The following is an 18,779-nucleotide window of genomic DNA, read 5'->3' as shown; positions in this document are numbered from 1 at the left end:
GAATCAGTGAGTCGGGTGGTGACTCACCGAGTTGGACAGGACAGGACTTGGAACTAGCTGGACTCGGCGAGTCGAGTCGCGAATAGAAAGACCCTGAGCTTATGAACTCAGCGAGTCATTAGGAGGACTCGGCGAGTAGGGTTGACCTGGAAGGTTGACTTTGACCAGAGTTGACTTAGTTGACTGTCAGACTCAGTGTTATATGTATATTGATAGCTCGGAGAGCTAGAGGAGCAGCGGTTCAGGGGATTGTCGAGTAGCAGCCAGAGGTTTATCAGCAGAGCTCAGCAGTTCAGGTGAGTTTCCCTTCAGTAGGAACGGGTCTAAGGCCACAATGCCGGCCCGTTTAGCTAGCAGTCAGCTTCGGATTTCGGTCCGATGTAGTAGTTAGTATGTTTCATGCCTTCGTGGCTCAGACAGGGTTTATGTGTTGATGCCAGTTGATATGTTTATGATATGTTCAGTTAGCTTCAGACTTCGGTCCGATGTAGGGGACAGAGGTCCCAGTCAGCTTTGGACTTCGGTCCGATGTAGTAGTTAGTATGTTTAATGCCTTCGTGGCTCAGACAGGATTTATGTGTTTGTGCTAGTTAATATGTTTATGCTATGTTCAGTCAGCTTCGGACTTCGGTCCGATGTAGGGGACAAGGTCCCAGTCAGCTTCGGACTTCGGTCCGATGTCAGCTCCGGACTTCGGTTCGATGTAGGGGACAAGGTCCCAGTCAGCTTCGGACTTTGGTCCGATGTCAGCTTCGGACTTCGGTTCGATGTAGGGGACAAGGTCCCAGTCAGCTTCGGACTTCGGCCCGATGTAGGGGGCAAGGCCCCAGTTAGTCCGGACTTCGGTCCGATGCAGTGGTCAAGGCCCAGTATGTGCTTTATATGTTATTGTGTGGTATGTGGTAGATTGGGGGAGCTCACTAAGCTTCGTGCTTACGGTTTTCAGTTTTGGTTTCAGGTACTCGGTTTTCAAAAGAGGAGCTCGGGAAGATTGCAGAGCACACACCATAGTCAGTTAGCCTGGGAATGTTTAACTCTAATAATGATATTATGTTTTGAATTTAATACTCGAAAGTTATGTTTGACTTATGATACGTTTTTATAAATCTAGTTTTAGTAATGTTTTAAAAGAAATTTTTAGTCATGATTTTTGGGTCGTTTCAAGTTGGTATCAGAGCCTTGGTTTGAGGGATTCGGGCGCACTTCCGAGTGTGCCTGAACTCAAACTAAGGAAGTGGTATAGAGTTTTCAAAAGAAAAATCGTAGTTACAAAAGAATTTTTGAGAAAAGAAAACAATTTTAGAAAAGTGTATAGAAAAGAGTTTTAGAAAAAGAAAAAAGAGTTTTGGAAAGAGAAAAGGGTGTGGTGCATGCAATCAGCCGAGCTCAAGTAAGTACTCCCAATTTACCCATACAAGTTATGTTATGATTATCAGTATCAGTTTCAGTTTCAGTTCATTTTCAGTTTCAGTTTCAGCTTCAGTAGAACAGCATGCTAGAATAGGACTAAGGATCTAGGATGATGCCTGATGTGCCTGCTTTATGTGTTCCAACTTGATGAGAATTGCATGCTAGTATTGAGTAGACAGTAGTAGGATCGCCTGTGTAGGTGATGCCTGATAGTGTGAGCTTAGCATTGTGTGCTAGTGCAATTTCTTGTTATGAGAATAGTTTTGCCTGAGTATGTTTCCTTTATCCGAATGCTGCTTGCTTTGTGCTTTGTGGGACTCTGAGTGATGGGAGTTAGCCATTAGGTGAATACGTCACATCACATGTGATCAGGATTGAATAATCTCAGAGTGCTGGATTTGGCCCTATTGCGCAGCTCTTGTCTGAGTCCAACCGTTGTAGGGACGAGTCTTTTACTCGAAGGATTATCCGAGCCTCATTGCATGTGATGGTATTCAGGTGGTGGTTAATTGGCATTACAAGGAGGCCTTCAGCAGCTGAGGACTGGTTTGGGTGGAGTCAGAAGTTCCCTAGGGCAAGCCTAGGAAGGTAGTAGCAGAGATCAGCAGCAGTAGAGTGACTTGGTGGAGTCGAGGCAGTTCTTGAGGAAAGTACGGATAGATGTGGAAGGTAGTAGGGGCCCATACTATTGAAAGCAGAGGATTCGTACTCGATTCAAGAGGGGCCAAGGCAAAACCAGGGAACTAGTAGAGTGTGTGAGAGATCCCTCAGCAGTAGTGTGTAAATTGATCAGGAATTGTTATCTTTTCAGCATGGTGACATTGCGCGAGATACCAGTTAGCAGTTCAGGCGTCGAGGAGGGATCTGGCTCGGGCTCTAGATCCGGGCAGCTTGATGATCAGATGAGGGATTTCATTTTCGCAGAGATTATGCGCAACATCATTGATCAGACTCCAGTGATTTTCGGTTCGGTTAGAGAGGCCATTGTGGAACTCATGGACAGTCATCTTGAGGCCTTTAAGGCCGAGATAGTTTCAGGACAGATTGGGGCTCGTCTAGACCCCGATTCTTATGGAGTTCAGGGATCCATCGGGAGAGGAGATCCCATTTCTAGTTTTTGCCATCAGGGGACAGGAGTGAGTGGGGCACCTTGTCTCCAAGAGAGACCTCTGTATGATTGGATAGTTGAAGAAGTTTCGCGAGCCGTTCGCTAGGATCTGCCCGACATGGTCGTGAGGATCACTGATAGATTGATCGAGAGGCTCCAGGATCAGACAGCTGTTGTTCAGTCGGCGGGCAGGGAGTCGGAAAGGAAGAGGAAAGCGGATGAGACTCAGGTAGCCTCAGGTTCGGGTAAGAGGCCCAAGGGTTCGGATTTGAGGGCGAGGAACTATCAGAACCGCAGTCGATGCGGGAAGTGCGGAAGGATGCACATGGGTGTGTGCAGGCGTAGAAATGGTGATGATTTGGGCTGTTTCAGATGCAGTCGAATGGGTCATATAAGCAGGGATTGTACTACTACCATTGCCCAGGGACTTGACCCGATATGTTTCCATTGCGGTCAGAGAGGCCACAAGAAGGCCCACTGTCCGAGTTTGTATGCAGCAGGGCAGGTGTCAGCTTCTGCCCCTGGGACTTCGAGAGTCACCAGCGGACATCAGGGCCGGGCAAGGGCGCCTACGGCTCAGAGCCGAGTCTTCCGGTAGATTTCAGTAGGGATTCGAGCAGCACTGAGTGATGGAGGTATGTATCTTTTGCTTTTCTGTCATCTATTATTGTGATATTATTGTTTCGTTGCTGCATTGTTATCAGTAAGCTTGAGTGTGGAGGTATTATATTACCTGCTTGTGGTCGAGTTTTATGCCATCTGCATACCTTGGAATTCGAATAGTGAATTGGAGGTCGTTCCCTCTAGATCAGGTTACTTCGGATTCAGTATCTGTAGCATGTATGTGTAAGATGCAGTAGTGCTTTACTACTTGCGAAGGGCGTTAGTTGGGGAATGATCAGTTATATTCTCAGGAGTGATAGTCCAGAGTTTTAGTGGAGTAGCTAGCGGTCAGTAAGGAAGTGGTTGGGGATGCGCACCCCAAACGCAGATTCTCGGGATGTAGTCCCTAAAGCAATTACGATTAAGGATCGAAGGGTGCTCAGTCAGATAGCAGGAAGGGTACGGACCTGGCAGGAGTTAGTTGGAGCGCTGGCAAGGGTAAACGTCGGCGGTCAGCATATCGCCCTTCTAATGAAAGGAAGGTTGGAAATCCTTTCGACCAGTGAGCAGTAAGGATCTAGTCGAATCCAAGCGGGGGAGAACCCTTCCAAGTATACAAGAATAAGAGCCACACAGACTCAGGATGATTGTGCGGCCTCTGAAGTGATTGTAGCATAGTGATCGATGGATTGAGGAGTTCAGATTTGGGAGTTCGAGGACCTTCCCAGCAATTAGTTCATGTAATCGAGATGATTAGAAGCTGGTTGAGAATCCAGGATTGGAGGACCACCCGTAGAGGCTCAAGTGAGTCGGAATGAGGATCCGGAGATCGGTTAGCAAGAGATGTCTACGTATTAGTAGCCAGTGTCAGCGTCAGCATGCAGGATTGCGTGGATTCAGGAGTTGGGATTTTGGAAACTTCCCAACGAAAGCTTCTTGTATCCGGATTAGTAGGCGGTGATTTGGGAACCAAGCCGAAGATTTCCTCGACGAAGCGCTAAGTATATCAAGGATACAAGATGTCAAGAATGATGCAGTATTCAAAGACTAAGGGCTGTTTTTGGGAAATCGGGATGAGGAATCACTAGCGGGACTAGGGATAGTCAGGATGTTCTCAAGATAGTAGTAGTGTTGTAAGTCTGCGGGGGTAGCCGTAGCATTCACTAGCAGTCAGATAGTAGTAGTAGTGTTGTAAGTCTGCGGGGGTAGCCGTAGCATTCACTAGCAGTCAGATAGTAGTAGTAGTGTTGTAAGTCTGTGGGGGTAGCCGTAGCATTCACTAGCAGTCAGATAGTAGTAGTAGTGTTGTAAGTCTGCGGGGGTAGCCGTAGCATTCACTAGCAATCAGATAGTAGTAGTAGTCTTGTAAGTCTGCGGGGGTAGCCGTAGCATTCACTAGCAGTCAGATAGTAGTAGTAGTGTTGTAAGTCTGCGGGGGTAGCCGTAGCATTCACTAGCAGCCAGATAGTAGTAGTGGTGTTGTAAGTCTGCGGGGGTAGCCGTAGCATTCACTAGCAGCCAGATAGTATTAGAGAGTTGTAAGTCCGCGAGCGTAGTCGCAGCCTTTATCAGATTGGTATGTAGCTTGAGCGCGTGTTGGACGCGGGAAAGCAGTAGTACCCACTAGTTCGGGTGCAACAGTGAGGATATGGGAATCCACGGGTTAGATTTCGGATTTCCCAAATGGTTCAGTTATGGCTAAGTCAGCAATTTTGGCTATAGATCGTCACATCAGTTATGAGATCAGGGTAGCAGTGGACCGTTGGGGTTCGGGTATGTTAAGGGCTACCGTCAGTTTGGGAGCCATCATGTTGTTAGTCGTGGAATTGATGATGTCAGGGTGTGACGTATGGACCCGATCGGTTGGATCGGAAGGTTGCTTGAGCCACAGTGACAAAATAACTAGTGGAAACTAGTTCCAGAGAAAGATTTCGTTCAGAAGTCGTGGAAGCGACTAAGTGAGGAGTCCCTTGACTCCACAGTTGGGTTGGAGATCAGTGTTTCAGGAAGCTCAGTGTTTCAGCCAGTTCGGTGTTTCAGGCAGCTCAGTGTTTCAGTCAGTTCAGTGTTTCAGGCAGCTCAGTGTTTCAGTCAGTTCAGTGTTTCAGGCCGTTCAGCGTTTCAGTCGGCTCAACGTTTCAAGCAATTTAGAGGTTTAGGCATGTTCAGTATTGCAGGCAGTTCAGTGTTTGGAAGGTTTCAGAGTTTTGGGACAGTATTAGTACTTGTGTTGGAATGCAAGTGCTGACGGTATAGTTGGTTGATTTGGAAATGGCAAGTCTCTCTCAGCAGGATCAGTTGAGCCTTCTGCTAAGTGTAAGTGATCTGTAAGGATAGCTAGGCAGGTAGCTTTTCTTTCAGGAGGGAAGGCTCGAGTTAGTAGGAGTTAAGTAATCAGATGGGATATAAGCAAACTAATTCCAGCAGCATCGTTTCGGTATGAGCGGCAGAATGGATAGGACAGTTATAGATAGTCGAAGTATCTTCAGGAGTCGCTGGAAGCGACTAGGAGATTGCGATGGAGTGTAGTGACCGGTGGGAGTCCGGTAACTCAGATATCGGTAGATTAGTCGGACCAGAGTGGTCTCAGTGCGTCCAGTAGGCGGATGAGGGGTACAGAATTCTCAGTCGGAGGAAGTAACATTGAGGAAATTAGTGAAAGGAGAAGAATTCAGTATGTACCAACAGTCGTGACCAGCACTGTGAGTGGCTGGAGTGATGGACAGAAGGGTGTTAGTTTTCCAGATAGAGAGTTGGAGGCAGTTTTAGTTTAAGTGGGGGAGAGTTGTAACACCCCAAAGTTTGGAAAGTCAAGAAAGGAAAGAAGACCTCAATTTTAAGGGGAGACTCGGCGAGTCCATGGAGGGACTCGGCGAGTCCGAGCGGGATCCGGGTCGAGGTGTGAGCGACCGACTCGGCGAGTTGGCCAAGGAGACTCGACGAGTTGGGTCTGAACGAGGAAAACCCTAAATCCGGGACTTGGAGCCTATTTAAGTGTCTCATTCTCCTTCCTAGGGTTCCTTTACTGCCTCTCTACCCCAGAACACCAAACCCTAGCCGCCATATCCGTTTTTGAGCTAGATCTTGCCTTGAAGAGTGCACTAAAGCTTGGGAAAGGAAGAAAGGCTTTGGAGGTGCAAGAAGGGACTGTAGATCCGGGATTGAGAAGACATTTCAGACCAATTGGAGGTAATAAGCTGTTGCTTGGAATTCCTTTGCACCTAGATCTATTCTCATGTGTGAGTTGTAGACATTTTGGCATGATAAGTATCCATTTCGAGTTAGAGGTCCAGATCTGAGGTTGCTACCTCAGATCCATGTTTGTTTTGGTCTAGAATCCCCTAAAGTATCAGCCCTTGGTATGTTGAAGAAGTATGTTGCCATAAACCCTAGTTTGATTGTGTTTTAAGCCTAGATCTCTTGATCTACACGTAAAGTTTGCCACTTTACGTGGGGGATAGGTCTTAGAAGTATGGATCTATGAGTTGGAAGCCTTGCTTGGCTCAAAAAGCCACTGCATGGATTAAGGACTGAATAGACTCGGCGAGTATCTTGAAGATGAGGAGGAACTCGACGAGTGGGATGAACAGCTTGTCGAGTTGGATGAAGTTAAGCATGAACTCGGCGAGTTGGAAGAACAACTCGACGAGTTTGTTGAAGATTGCCTAGGACTCGGCGAGTCTATTAGTGGACTCGGCGAGTCAGGTCGCGAAACCTCAAACCCTTCGAGTTGAGACTCGAATCAGTGAGTCGGGTGGTGACTCAGCGAGTTGGACAGGACAGGACTTGGAACTAGCTGGACTCGACGAGTCATAGAATGACTCGGCGAGTCGAGTCGCAAATAGAAAGACCCTGAGCTTATGAACTCGGCGAGTCATTAGGAGGACTCGGCGAGTAGGGTTGACCTGGAAGGTTGACTTTGACCAGAGTTGACTTAGTTGACTGTCAGACTCAGTGTTATATGTATATTGATAGCTCGGAGAGCTAGAGGAGCAGCGGTTCAGGGGATTGTCGAGTAGCAGCCAGAGGTTTATCAGCAGAGCTCAGTAGTTCAGGTGAGTTTCCCTTCAGTAGGAACGGGTCTAAGGCCACAATGCCGGCCCGTTTAGCTAGCAGTCAGCTTCAGATTTCGGTCCGATGTAGTAGTTAGTATGTTTGATGCCTTCATGGCTCGGACAGGGTTTATGTGTTGATGCCAGTTGATATGTTTATGATATGTTCAGTTAGCTTCGGACTTCGGTCCGATGTAGGGGACAGAGGTCCCAGTCAGCTTTGGACTTCGGTACGATGTAGTAGTTAGTATGTTTAATGCCTTCGTGGCTCAGACAGGATTTATGTGTTTATGCTAGTTGATATGTTTATGCTATGTTCAGTCAGCTTCGGACTTCGGTCCGATGTAGGGGACAAGGTCCCAGTCAGCTTCGGACTTCGGTCCGATGTCAGCTTCGGACTTCGGTCCGATGTAGGGGACAACGTCCCAGTCAGCTTCGGACTTCGGTCCGATGTCAGCTCCGGACTTCGGTTCGATGTAGGGGACAAGGTCCCAGTCAGCTTCGGACTTCGGTCCGATGTCAGCTTCGAACTTCGGTTCGATGTGGGGGACAAGGTCCCAGTCAGCTTCGGACTTCGGCCCGATGTAGGGGGCAAGGCCCCAGTTAGTCCGGACTTCGGTCCGATGCAGTGGTCAAGGCCCAGTATGTGCTTTATATGTTATTGTGTGGTATGTGGTAGATTGGGGGAGCTCACTAAGCTTCGTGCTTACGGTTTTCAGTTTTGGTTTCAGGTACTCGGTTTTCAAAAGAGGAGCTCGGGAAGATTGCAGAGCACACACCATAGTCAGTTAGCCTGGGAATGTTTAACTCTGATAATGATATTATGTTTTGAATTTAATACTCGAAAGTTATGTTTGACTTATGATACGTTTTTATAAATCTAGTTTTAGTAATGTTTTAAAAGAAATTTTTAGTCGTGATTTTTGGGTCGTTTCAGAATGCACTTGCCGAGTCCATTCCCCAGACTCGGCGAGTTGGTGCGGCTTGTTCAACGATTTTGAACCAGGGGTTGAGTAACCGAGTCGGGTGAGTCGGAAGAGATTCAGAGGGATCGGGTTCCCGTAGGAACTCGGCGAGTCCACGCCAGACTCGGCGAGTCAGGTTGACCGTTGACCAATGTTGACTGGTTTGACTTTGTAGTGTTAGTCAGTCAGAGTCGAGGTAGTATTAAGTAGAAATACGTTTGTGTTGTAGGAGGACGATAGCTCGGGAGATCGAGCACTAGTGGTTAAGAGATTTACGAGTTACCGAGACACGCGAGGTGAGTCTTCTCACTATACGTTACCTTGAGTGGTATTATGAGTTGACCAGAGGGTCTTATGTGCTATGTATGAGATTACGTGCTATGTGTTATATGTATGCTGTATGTTTGTGTAGACCGGACCAGAGGGTCCAACGATTCTGACCGGGCCGGAGGGCCCAATGAGCTGTGACTGGACCGGAGGGTCCAACGAGCTGCGGGACTGGAGGGTCCCGCTGAGACATCTAGACCAGAGGGTCGGATTTAGCCTTGAGTGGCGTATTTGTGGTATGTGGTATTTTGGGGAACTCACTAAGCATTTATGCTTACAGTTGTTGTGTTTGATGTCTCAGGTACCAGCGAGGACCGTGGGAAGGCGACGGCTTGACACGTACACACACACCGATGGAGTTTATTATGTGTAGAGATCTTGGGATTTGTTTTGAAAACAGTATTATGGATCTTGATTTGTGATGTGATACATTATGTGATTTTGAAAAAGAAAAATAATTTTGAAAATTTACGGTGTTACATCTTGTGTTTCACTTTGCATGTTTTGACTTCCCGAATAATAAGCTTGTTCAAACCATCCACTGTCGATCATACGTGGGAAGTAAGTATGAAATAAGACTATCATGAGTTGGCTATAGGATTGTCTAAGTAGTTAGGCATAGCAACATGTTTGCTACACCATTCATGAGTGCTTTCGAAATATGATTTGAGTATTAGATCAACCCGCGCTCACTTGAATCACTTCATGGAATTTATCTCGAGTGATCGTGGGACGATAATATCATATAAGTCTTCAAACCTAGATATATGAGTTGTTAACTATGATTTAGTTGTGCATTGATGATACGAAAATGCATCCGTAACTTGATGTTATAAAACGCATCGTTGTGCATGATTTAATGAGTAGTTAGTACAAGCATATAATGTCGAAGTTTATATGTTCCCTTTTATCCTAAAAGGATTAAAAGCGATATATTGGGCCCCTCAATGATTCTGATTTCACTATGTGCCGGCTGGTCAGAACTAAATTGATGTGTTCAGTTATGTTCAATGTCAGAAAAATTGGAAATCAGGAAACAAACTGTTGGACAATAAGTATGACATTGTTCCATGTATTTGTGCAGCTGATATCTTGAGAACAGAGGATTATATGATAACTTATCTGAAGGACTCATCACTGACTAGGTCAGAGTTCGACAACGGCTTTTGAAAGCTTACGATTCCTAAGTCAGATTTTGAAGTGGATAAGCAGTAATAGTTATTAGACTTATCCAAGTGGGAGACTATTGGATTTGGTGTCTAAACCCATAACTATAATTGGTATGTACTTGACCCGATTGTAGCATGGTCCTTTTGGGTTGCCTTCACCAGTTCAACTTTACAGGATGAATTTTGAGAATAAGGTTATTTATGGTATATTAATATATTACAAGTATAATATATTAATATGGTATTATTTAATTAGTATTGATCAAGAATTAATTTGGAATTAATTTTGTGATCAAAAGAGACTAACTAAATATATGGGGATTGATTATGTAAATAAATCATTCTTGAAGTGTGGGCTAATGATCCATGATTGTGGGCTAAACTAATCCATGGATAGTCCATGGAGGTTAAACCCATGGAGCATGAGAATGTGAAAATTCACAGGTTATTAGGGCTAACCAAGTGTAACCCTAGCATGTCCAACACTATAAATAGAACCCTCCATAGGCCAAAATTGGTTGCCTCTTCTCTTGGAGATAAATAGATTATTCTCTTAAATCATCCTCTTGCATATTGGTGTTTGTGAACCATTAGATGCATCACACTTGAGGTGCTTAAGCTTTCAACGGTTAAGAACTACAAGTCCTTCAAAAGGTATGTCATCTATCTAGATGTTTTTGTTCAATTGGCAATTTGTATGCTAGTTAGGACAATGCTTTGGAAAAATTGAAAATATGCATGTATAATAGAGAAAACATAGATCCAAAGCATTTAGGGTTGCATGTGCACCATAGGAGTGTTATAGTGCTCAAAACCCAACAGTAACACCATGTCACCGACTTGAAACTCCAACTCAGATCGGCGTCGGTCGGCGTAACTCTTCTGCCGACTCTGAGCAGTCTGCAACCGCTGCCTGATCCGCTGAATCATCTCGATAGTCTACAAAACTACGTCAGTCCGACTCATCACCTTATGACCAGACTAGGGTACGACGTCTCCGTCCATACAACAGCTTGAAGGGTGGAGCACTAATGCTAGAATGAAAGTTGTTTTTGTAGGAGAACTCTGCAAGGGGTAGGTAGGAGTCCCAACTCCCACCAAAATCAATGAAGCAAGCCCTCAACATGTCCTCGAGGGTCTGAATGGTCCACTCGATCTGACCGTCTATCTGCATATGGTAAGTGGTGCTAAAATGCAGTCTCGTGCCCAGTTCCTCGTGGAACTTCTTCCAGAAACGGGAGGTGAATCGAACATCACGGTCTAAGGCAATAGAGACCGACACCCCATGGCGAGCAACGCTCTCGTGGATATACATATCGGTCAACTTCTAGGCCGACGGACTCTCCCGTATTGCTAGAAAGTGGGTGCTCTTGGTCAATCGATCCACGATGACCCATATAACATCATATCCCTTCTCCGTCCTCAGCAACTTGGTGATGAATTCCATCGTGATTTGCTCCCATTTCCACGTGGGAACCTCCAAAGGCTGCAACTTGCCATGCGGCCTCTGATGCTCAGCCTTGACCATACTGCAAGTCAAACACCTCTCGATCCTGATACATCTTGGTGGCCCCGGGTGAATAGAGAAGCAAGACTTATGAGCCTCTCCAATACAATCTGCCTGACCCCACCAAACAACGAAACCCACACCCGACCGCAACGATTCAATAACCCACGACTGTCTTGCACAAAACGGGTGATCTCGCCTTTAATCCTCTCAAGCTTCTAGTTCTCCTGTCGTACACCCTCAGCCTGAGCTTCCCTGATCAAGCTCACTAGTGGAGAATCCACTGATATCCTCATACACGCCACAGGAACTAAAGATCCAGCCGACTTGCGGCTCAGCGCGTCTGCCACAATGTTCTCTTTACCGAGATGGTAAAGGATCTCGTAGTCATAATCCTTAACTACGTCCATCCACATGCGCTGACTCATGTTGAGGTTTGGCTGATCCATAATGTCTCAAGCTCTTGTGGTCCATGTCAATGGTACAGTGGACCCCGTAGAGGTAATGCCTCCAGATCTTGAGAGCGAACACCACCGCTCCCAACTCAAGATCGTGCATGGGATATCTCGTCTCATGCAACTTCAACTGCCGTGATAGGATATCACCCGTCCTCTCTACATGAGGACTGCCCCTAACCAGGTGATGGATGCATCACAAAACACCATGAAATCCTCAACTCCCTCCGGGAGAGTCAAGACTGGAGCCTCGCAAAGTCACTGTTGGAGGGTCTCAAATGTCGTCTGGTGCTCAGGGCCCCACTAGAAATCTACTTCCTTCCTCGTCAGACGAGTGAGGGGTACCATAATTTTGTAGAAGTCTTAAATGAATCTCCGATAGTACCCGGGTAATCCCAGAAAACTCCTGATATCCGAGGGGGATTTCAGAACCTCCCACTGCATCACCGCCTCGATCTTGACCAGATCGACCAAAATCCCTTCCAAGTTCACCAGATGTCCAAGGAACTGAACCTCTTACTACCAAAACTCGCATTTCGAGAACTTGGCATAAAGTCGTTCTCGCCTCAAAACTCCCAGAAGCTCACGGAGATGCTCCTCATGCTGCTCTCTGGTCTTGGAATACACCAAGATGTCATCTATAAATACAATGACCGAGCGATCGATCATCGGTCCGCATACCCAATTCATCAGGTCCATAAACATTGTTGGCACATTCGTGAGCCCAAACGGCATCACCAAGAACTCGTAATATCCATAACGAGTCCAGAACGTGGTCTTTTCCACGTCCTACTCCCTCACCCTAACCTGATGGTACCTGGACCTTAAGTCTATCTTGGAGAAACAAGATGCTCCATGTAGCTGATCAAAGAGATCATCAATCCATGGAAGTGGATAACCGTTCTTCACCGTCAACTTATTCAACTCCTGGTAATCGATGCACATCCAGTGTGAACCATCCTTCTTCTTGACGAAGAGAATCGACGCTCTCTACGAAGAACTGCTCAAACGGATGAACTGCTTGCCTAGCAGTTCCTGCAGCTGAGATGACAACTCATGCATCTCTGGTTGTGCCAATCGGTACGGCGCCTTGGCAATAGGGGTCGCACCTAGCACAAGGTCGATCCTGAACTCTACCTACCTTTCCGGAGGCACTCCGGGAATACATCAGCGAACTCTCTATCGAGTGGAACCTCTGAAACTAAGACCTGACCTCTAACCCGTGTATCCACCACATACGCCAAATAACTCGCACACCCGTGCTGAATATACTGTCGAGCCCTGGCAGCTGATCAAAACCAAAAACCCAACCTGGTGCCCGCACCATACATAACCAGCTCTCCCCCACTTGGGGTTTGAACTACTACATGCTGACCCTCACAGTAGATCATTACACCGAAACGAATCAGCCAGTCCATGCCCACTATAACGAAATCATCCCCCATGGGAATCAGAATCAAGTCAATCGGTAAGGATACCCCGAAGATCGCTAGAACGCAAGCCTAGTAGACTGAAGAAGCAAAAATCTCGTGTTCGTTGGCGATGGAGTCTCGCAACAGATACTCTAGCTCTCCTAAGGGCAAACCAAAGTCCCTACTAAAAGATCGTGAGATAAAAGACTGACTCGTCCCCGAGTCAAACAATACCATAGCAGGCAAGGAGTTCACTAAGAACGTACCTAACATAGGTACAACACATTTGAGCATAAAATAAATATAATTAACAAGATAAGGAATAGAAACATACCAGCCATCACATTTGGTGTTGTCCTGGACTCCTCGGTTGTGAGCTGGAAGGCACGTCCCTGAACCCTCGGGGGCTCTGCTCTACCCTGACTCCCGTTAGTAATCCTCAGTGTATCCGGTGTTGGAGCCTGAGTTGTCCTGGCAGTGAGCAATGGAAAATTGGTCATCACGTGACCAACCTGATTGCAGTGGTAACAAATCCTCATATCATGAATTGGGGCTAACTGGCGGCAATCCCTCGCAAAGTGCCATTCCTTTCCGCACTTGCGGCACACACCACTGGATAGACAAACTCCAGAATGAACCTTCCCGCACTTCCCACAAGTGCGGCCACGCTATCCTTTAGACCTAGAATTGACAGTCTTGGACTGATTTGGCACAGGTTGTGACTGCGTCAGGGCCTGCCTCTGCTCTCTCAACTGTAGCTCAATCTCAAGTTCACGTCCCCTAGCGGCCTCCTATAACTTCAATAATGTATCACAACGTTGGGTAGCAATGAACTGTCTGATGTCAGTCTTGAGCATGCTCAAATAATGAGTCATGTGAGCCTCCTCAGAAGTAAACTCCGGGCAAAACATCACCCTCTCAATAAACATACGGGTGATCTTTGTTACCGACTCCAATTCCTGTCTCAAATCCATAAACTCATGTGTCAGCAGCTCTAGCTCAACCCACGGAATGTAGCGAGTGTGTAACATCTCCCTGAACTGATCCCATGTAAACGCAGCTCTCTGCTCATCGGAATACGACCCCATCATCAATCTCCACCAGTCCTTTGCTCTGAAACTCAGCAGGTTCAGAGCTCACCTGACCTTCTGGTTAGTAGGACATGAGCATGTGAAAAAGCATTCTTCCACGTCAGATATCCACCTCATGGCAATGATCGGGTCCTGAACTCCATCATAGGTCGTCGACTTCGTATTATTGAAGTCTTGATACTAAAAAGCCCGACTGGCCCCACCACCTGCAACTGCTATGGGTGCGAAAGCTGCAGCGGCAGGCATCTCAGCAATGGCTGCATATCTCTCATCAAAGTACTCAACCACAGCGGTCTTAATAGACCCAAACATCTCCGACAACTAAGACCGGAAAAGTGTAGCAACCTCACCATGCAGGATCTCCGTAATCCTGACATCCAACTCATCTGGTCTCATCTAACCAATGGTCTTAGGCACTGCTGGTCCACCTTGCCTGCCATCTCTTGATCCCAACCCAGATCTTGTCACAAATCGCCTCGCAATCACGATGTTGAAAATATACCAGGAAAATATCAGACACTCCATATACTAAAGGGAATAAAACTCCCAACAAGGCCCTAGGGGTTGTGACTTCCTTGCTACGTGTATGGGTCCTATGCTTTTAGTAGTACAGGCCCATACTACCTTCCACACCAACCCATATTTGTCTCAAGTATCATCACAACGCCCTAACAATATACATAAGCATAGGCGAGCGCTCAATCCTCACTCATATAGGAAGGCTAAACATCTCACAACTGGCCAACTGACCCCGCACAACTCATCCATGAAACTTCCACCAACCCTGCAACACCCGTGTATGCTAGCCATACATAATGTTGGACCCTACAGACATTCGAATATCTGATCCTACCCTAAGCCTTTCATCAAACAAGAACATGAAATAAGGCCAAACCAAACATTCTCAGGCTATAAGATCTTAATTATGTACAACTATGATGCATACACTAAGCAACTACAATAATGCTGTCAATTTCATAAAATAAAGGTCCTAGGCTATCAGGCATCATATAATCAGACAATTATATCATGCAATTCCTGAAGATCCCTATCCTATTAATAACATATTGTTCTAACAACTCACAACATTAAATAATAACATGGTATTTTGGGGTCTACTTACTGGCTCCGGATGATCGTACACTTTGCATCCTCCTTTAGTATTTTGAAAACCATTTGAAAATCATTTTGAAAATCTTTTCTTTAGTTTGAGACTGTATTCACAAGAGTGTTCCTCCAATTCACTCAAACCAAGGCTCTGATACCAACTTGTAACATCCAAAAAATTCATAAAAATTTAAAACTTTTTCAAACATCCAAAAGTCATTAGTTATCACAAAATATTTTCAAAATAGTTTCATATCAGAGAATCCCAAGAAATCAAAATCATAAAATGTGAGGAGGTGCATGATCAAGCCTTTGCCTTCCCGCGATCATCTGAAGTACCTGAAACGAAATCCAAAACTGTAAGCCCGAAGCTTATTGAGTTCCCCCAAAATACCAACGCCATACACACCAGAACAATATCATAACAAACAGTATGCATACAGAGTCTTCAGTATGACTCTACTGCCCTCACCATGCCTCCAGTCTATCTGGCCCACTCTCAGAACCTTCAACATGTCTGGTCTGCCCTACTGGGCCTTCAGCCTGTCTGGACCATTCTCCGAGCCTTCGACCTCACTGGTACGCCCCATTGGGCCTTCAGTCTATCCGGGTCGCCCTGGTTCTATTGGCCTAGAGCACAAAGCAGGACTGCCTCAACCCACCCGCAAACACATAATCAACATATAGATATCAAACACTAGCTAGCATGTACAAATAGTCATACAGATCTAACAGATCACTAATCATAGTATCATCCTATATACCAGGATACTGATCTAACAGATCACTAAACATAGCATCATCATATAATCAGGATACAATCCACAAAGGGCTGGCCTTGGTGCCTTAGACCTTGTTTATATAGTGAGAAGAACTCACCTCACCATCTCGAACTGAACTGAAAACCTCTGACTGCTGACACACTGCAAATCCCGAACTATCACAATAAATGAACACTAATCAAAATTTGGAATGATGTTTCTACCCATTTCTGGCGAATAGCAACAATTGTTCAAATCTAAACATAAATTATTCCTAAGCACTAAAGAATACACTCCAATCTTGGTCACAGGCGACGATCTTCTGTTCCCCATGATTAGATTGATTCTTCCTTGCTCCACATCCCTACTTCTTCTTAGTCCCTGCACATTAGAACAAATATGGTAACCACAACCGGTATATGGAACCCAAGAAATAGCATGATTAGAATCGTTAGATTTGATTGTGTATATACCTGCGAAAGATGGCTTGATCTTTCCTTCCTTGATGGCTTGCAGGTACTCTGGGCAGCTTCTCTTCCAATGTCCTATCTTGTGGCAGTGGTGGCACTCTGCCTCCTTCGGGTTAGGGCAGGGCTTAGCGGGATCAACTTTGGTCCCACTAGAAGAGGCACCATCTCGGGCTTTAACCTTGCGATAGTTCTTAGACGAAGCCTTCCTCTTCTTTCCCTTTCCTTGACCAATAGCCAAGACAGGAGCAGCAGGTGGATTGGGAGTTGGTGCAACAGACTTGTCTTTGAAGTTGCTCTCAGCGACTCTCAAGAGACCTTGGAGTTTGCTTAGGTTGACCTCCTCTTTGTTCATGTGGTAGGTCATCCTAAATTGGTTGTACATTGGAGGCAAAGAGTGAAGCACCATATCGATCGCCAAGACTTCCCCAAAGTCAACATTTAACTTGCGAAGGCGGTCGACATACCTTTGCATCTTTTGCAGCTGCACGGTAAGAGATTCTCCATGACCCATCTTCGCGGAAATCATGTTGGTGAAAATCTCATAACGCTCTTGTCTCGCGTTTTGGTGGTATCTCTCCAATAAGTCTTGATGCATCTCGTACGGGTACATGTCCTCGTAGGACTTTTGGAATTCGGAGTTCATGGTGGCAATCATGATGCAATGTACCTTCGTTGCATCTCGCTCATGAGTTTCAAAAGCGGTGATTTCAGCCGGAGTAGCGATTTCAGGGTTGATCTTCTCGAGCTTCTCATCGAGGACATACTCGTTATCCTCATAGCGAGCAATGGTGCGAATGTATCTTATCCATTCGCTAAAGTTCGTTCCATCGAAGGTGACCTTTTGGCAAACGCTCATCAACGTGAAAGAACTAGCAGCAACGTTGTTTGCGTTCGACATCTACAAATAGAAAGGACAAAGATAGATTAGAATATGAATCCCTAATTATCACCCAATAAGAAAAATTAGGGCCAGGATCCAACAATAACATTTACATACTAGAAAAGGGATGCTGTAATCTAACATGCAAATAAATTGAAGGTAAGTGAATGACGATTCACTAATTCTCCACCATAAAACTTAACTATTAGTCCTAAATGTTTTTGAGAATTCCTAGGATCGGATGAGATTCATTGAAACTATTCAATGGCATGTTTAAATCTCGATATGCCCCTCTCGTTTGTGACTGGGATACCGAGGATCACAAAGCGGGTGTGAATTACCATGCAAATTCACATGGTGCCTTCATTGTAACGATCACCTATTCGATGTGCCGATAAACCACACACGCTCCATCGAACTATGATAAACAATGAACCACCATTTGCCACCTTTGCTTAGAACCAATTAGTGTGCCGGTAAACCACACACGCTCCACTAACTTCTTAGCAAGGGTGCAAAGTGTAATTTCATGGGATTGCATCAATTCACTTTTCCTAAACTAACTAAGATTGGGAAATTTTAAAAATATGTGTAGTTACTTTGTATTACTTATTATACTTTTAATGAGAGGATGAGGTTGCCCTATCCTACCCGTTCGGCTAACGACCCTCCACCAATCAAGCAAGCGGTGGGTGTGAGTGTACACCTATTAAGTGCCATTTTATAGGCCGCAACCTTATACCCACCTTATAGATCGGCTTCGTGAATGAGGCCTACTAACGGTAAGACTAGCATTTAGTTATACATATATATATTATTCTAGTAATATCATATTAGTATAGGGTTGTATTTTAAACCTTTAAAAAACTAGGGTTTGAAATTTAAATTGTCTAAATTAAAACTTTTAATCACAAAATATAAATTTCAAAACTTGAGGACAAGTTTTAAACATTTAAAACATGGAGGATCAAATAACAAATAATTCCAATTAACAATTAATTTCTTAATTATCTATATTTGATTTATTCAAGATTTCTTGCAAGATAAACCAAAATAATGAAAATAATTAATTAATTATCATATGAGGAAATTAAATATTTTATTAGTTGATAAATATCTTTAATTAGATCAAGATTATAGTCATATATATCATAAAATCGGATTAGGGTTGATCTAATATGATTAAGGTAAGTTTCCATAAGATAATCATGAAGAAGTCCCGAATCTGGCCATTCCTGACGCTTCGACTCGCCGAGTGCACAAAGGGACTCGCCGAGTCAGGCCAACTCGCCGAGTCCACTTTGGAACTCGCCGAGTCCATGACTCAGAAACACAAAATCGAATTTTGCAGTTATGTTTCAGACAATTAAGCAACAATTTAATGAAAACCAAGCTAGGCTCTGATACCACTGATGGGTTTTAGCCATAAGAACTTTCCTATGTGCGCATGCAAAACCCTAAT

Source organism: Lactuca serriola, chromosome 1 (assembly GCF_051521515.1).
Source record: "Lactuca serriola cultivar US96UC23 chromosome 1, Lser_US96UC23_V15, whole genome shotgun sequence".
Taxonomy (NCBI): domain Eukaryota; kingdom Viridiplantae; phylum Streptophyta; class Magnoliopsida; order Asterales; family Asteraceae; genus Lactuca; species Lactuca serriola.
Note: the sequence above shows the minus strand (reverse complement) of the source record.